The sequence below is a fragment of the Schistocerca americana genome, chromosome 9 (genome assembly GCF_021461395.2).
Source record: "Schistocerca americana isolate TAMUIC-IGC-003095 chromosome 9, iqSchAmer2.1, whole genome shotgun sequence".
NCBI lineage: Eukaryota > Metazoa > Arthropoda > Insecta > Orthoptera > Acrididae > Schistocerca > Schistocerca americana.
The window spans coordinates 132487516-132491570 of NC_060127.1; the positions used below are offsets into that span (position 1 = coordinate 132487516).

The 4055-nt window shown below is 40.3% G+C and overlaps 2 non-coding genes across 2 annotated transcripts; one reads left to right on the plus strand and one right to left on the minus strand.

Annotated features, from left to right (window-relative positions):
- Positions 1 to 3163: 3163 nt before the first annotated feature.
- Positions 3164 to 3237, minus strand: Trnas-cga. The gene has a single exon. It is a non-coding gene; the product is annotated as a tRNA-Ser (tRNA).
- A 67-nt stretch (positions 3238 to 3304) lies between these two features.
- Trnas-cga lies at positions 3305 to 3379 on the plus strand. Its single transcript has one exon. It is a non-coding gene; the product is annotated as a tRNA-Ser (tRNA).
- The last annotated feature ends 676 nt before the right edge of the window (positions 3380 to 4055 follow it).

Below are 4055 nucleotides of genomic sequence, written 5' to 3' on the forward strand. Positions count from 1 at the left end.
GTGAAAATAGTTCTGCCATGAGAAATGACTCTGCAAACCTGACACCGCCGGTAAACTAAGCTACCCATTAAAAAAGTTACCTCCTATTTACGAAAGGCGAAGCAGGGAGCAACACTAGACAGTTAAAGCAATTCAGAGTACGGCAGCGCGCATTTTGCATCAGGTGAAGTTACAACTCGTGTCCCACGGGGTTAATCCATCAGGCTAATACTAATGTTACTGGGTACTAACGATGTATCATTCATGATTGGTTAATTCATTGACGATGGTGACTGTTTACAGATATAATTTCACCTTTCACCCCCTCATAGACAGTGCTGTAATTGCTCTTCCACAGGGTGCCAGCCAGTTCATCTCAGAATAGCATTTGCACCCTACCTCCTCATTTATCACATCTACTCAGATCTTCCCCTTTTTACCTTCCACCGCTCCCCACAGCTTCCTTGAAAGTTAGTCCTTGAGCTCTATATGTCCCATTATCCAGTCCCTTCTTCTTCTGAACTTATTCCATACGTTCCTTTCTTCCATGAGTCCGTGGAGAAGCTCCTCATTCCAGATGTCACTCCAGTTATTCGTTCTATAGCACCACTTTTCCAATGCTTCATTCTCTTTTCTCCTGTTTCCTCACAGCCCATGTTTCACCACCATACAATGACATGCTCCAAATGTACAATCTCTAGAATTCCTTCCTCAGATCAAAGCTGATGTTTGATATTAGCAGACTTCTCCTAGACTGAAATGTCCTCTTTACCTTTGCCAATAGGCTTTTTATGTCCACTTTGCTTCGCTGTCACGTGTTATGTTCCTTCCAAGGTACGAGAATTCCTTAATCTGGTCTACTTTGTGGTCCGCAATTTTGATGTTATGTTTATAGCTAATCACATTTCTGCAACTTCTCATCACTTTTGTCTTTTCTGGGTTTACTCTGAATCCATATTCTGTGCCTTTCACTCCTTTCAACAGATCCTCTAACTTCCTTCTCTTTCATTAAAGATGGCGATGTCGTTAGGCAATCTTATCATTGATATCCATTCACCTAGAACATTAATACTACTCTTGAACCTGTATCCTACTTCCGTCATTGCTTGTTCGATGTATAGACTGCCCAGTATTATAGGCGATAGAGTATATCCGTGTCTCACACTCGTTTTAATTCGAGTACTTAGTTCTTGATCCTCCCTTCTTATTGTTACCTTTTGGTTCTTGTACACTTTCTGTATTATCTATAACTCACTTTATCTGACTCCTGTTTCTCTCAGAATATCGAACCTCTTGCGTCAATTTTCATTTTCGACCGCTTTTTCTAGGTCGATAACTATGAACGCGCTTTGAATTGCTATAATAATAATTATAAAAGGTGCCAATTTCATTTACGCACTGTCTTTTAAATAGATATGATGGTATCTGATACTCAAGTTCTAATGCAAAGAAACGTAATGATGCTAAAATGCTTTAAATTCTTGCTATGATTTAATTTTTAAAATTTAAGAATTCTCTCCTGTCAATATTTAATTAATTAACTTACGTCGTTCAGAATTCGTAACGCTGACGGCTTTAAAATTTAAAGTTGTTCAGTCCCTGTTTTGTTTTCTTTCAACTGTTGCGAGACAGCGATGTTGCAATGCTGTTCGCTTTCAAGTCTACACATTTATAAAAATCAGGTTCAGGAAACACTTTTGTGATCACGGTTGCGGTTTAGACGGTATTCGCGTAATTGTAATGATTAAGAGTTATCGTTTCCGAAAGATGCAGGTTCGATTAAAGCTGTGTGCATTTTCGCGCGTATAATGAAAATATTCCTAACATGTCGGGTAACAAAAAGTAACATGCGAATCACAACCGTGGTCAAACGAAGAAAATATATGATGACATAAATGTTCTTCGCTGTTATTCAGGACAGGTTTAGATTAAACACCGCAATTTTCAGTCTTTAGAAATCACAAGACGATACACTTTAGAGATATTTGTTTTGAATTTGTATTTACCTTTTCTTATACGATATAGTGATTGTCCGCAAGGATTATCTCTCTCTCTCCTTTTTATAGCCTTTATACATTCACATTACATACAGCAATTAAGAAACTTTTCTTTCTCTCTACCGACCAGTACGAGAACAAAATCCGCCCAGATAAAATATCATACATAGAATCAGTTCTCACTTAACAATCATACATAGTTTCGTAGTACAAACAATGCTAGTTTATTCTGTGCACTAGAAAGTCTTTGATTCACTGAGCACAAAAATTAAAATAATAAAATTATAATTACATTTTTAATATCGTCAATTCTTCTTTATATCATGAAAATAAGATTTAACATCGTCGTAATATTATTTTTCATCGTTGTAGCACTATAGCCTTTTCATTTACTTATTTATTTTTCTTAAGTCTTCTTCCCAGTATCAACTGCAACGTCAGAGCTGCGTCTTTGGTGGCCTTACTTTTCCGAAAGACAAACTCGTCTCGTAATAGATCGCCAGTTCTCTTTTTTTAACAGGCAGCGACTACGTTGAAACATACATTTAATTGCGTAATTACATAACTTTATTTTTCTTTGATGCGTAATTAAAATTTTATGTCTGCATGTAATACATATGTGCTGGATTCCATATTCATTATTCCACGTTTAATTCATTAGATTTCATGAGGTTGTGCAACTGTACGAAACTTTGAGCGGAGCAGAAGCGGCTGTGGCATTGGCCACATAGCAACTAGGCGGATTCGAACTGGGTGTTAATTTCTCGTAGGCTGAGACGAGCCACGCCATATACGAAAACGAGACGAGTCCTGGAACCTATATGGCGTCAGGAAGCACCAAGACTTCAGTTGCGCGGTGGGGGCAGTCAAGTGGCGGCGTACGCAAATGGACGTGTGTCGAACGCGGTCGTCACCAATGTTAGAAAGTTTACTGAACTACAGACAGATACTAAAAGATGCCATGATTAAACGCACTTGAACCACGATAATGTCGGGCGAACCGGCCCCGAGTGTGTATTAACGGTTATGAGGTTGTAGCTTGCTGTTTAAACCAAGTATCGGATACTGCCTCTTGTGCAACTTACGTGTACAGTGAAGGCAGCAATAAACGTGTGGCATCCCAAAAGTTACTTGATGATGTTATTTATCAAAGAATATTTTGAAACTTCCTGGCAGATGAAAACTGTGTGCCGGACCGAGACTCGAACTCGGGACCTTTGCCTTTCGCGGGCAAGTGCTCTACCAACTGAGCTACCCAACACGACTCACGCCCCGTCCTCACAGCAGGTACTGGCAGAAGTAAAGCTGTGAGGACGGGGCGTGAGTGGTGCTCGGGTAGCTCAGTTGGTAGAGCACTTGCCCGCGAAAGGCAAAGGTCCCGAGTTCGAGTCTCGGTCCGGCACACAGTTTTAATCTGCCAGGAAGTTTCATATCAGCGCACACTCCGCTGCAGAGTGAAAATCTCATTCTGGAAACATCCCCCAGGCTGTGGCTAAGCCATGTCTCCACAATATCCTTTCTTTCAGTAGTGCTAGTTCTTCAAGGTTCGCAGGAGAGCTTCTGTAAAGTTTGGAAGGTAGGAGACGAAGTACTGGCAGAAGTAAAGCTGTGAGGACGGGGCGTGAGTCGTGCTCGGGTAGCTCAGATTTATCGCTATTATTGCGAGCTATATTCTGTACATCAAAGTAGTGATGCTTCCTTGGAAGAATTCCTTGACATCCTAGCCCCACAGCCGACAGAAGATGACAACGAAAATTTTCTCGAGGTTGTCAGTGAAGAAGACGTGTATGAGACTCTGTGCGCCTCACCGCCAAAAAAATCCCCAGGACCGGATGGTCTGCCAGCAGAGTTTTACATCCGTTACTGGCCAATAGTAGGTGCGAAAATCACGGTCATTGTAAATGAGGTTATTCAGGGTAAAATGATTCCGGCTGAGTTTAAGGAGAGTAAAATTGTTCTGGTGCCAAAAAATAATGGAAACAAAGATTTAAATAATTTTCGTCCAATTTCACTGCTGAATTCTGATTATAAATTAATAGCTAGAATAATAAAGAAGAGAATTTCATGCCTTACAGATAA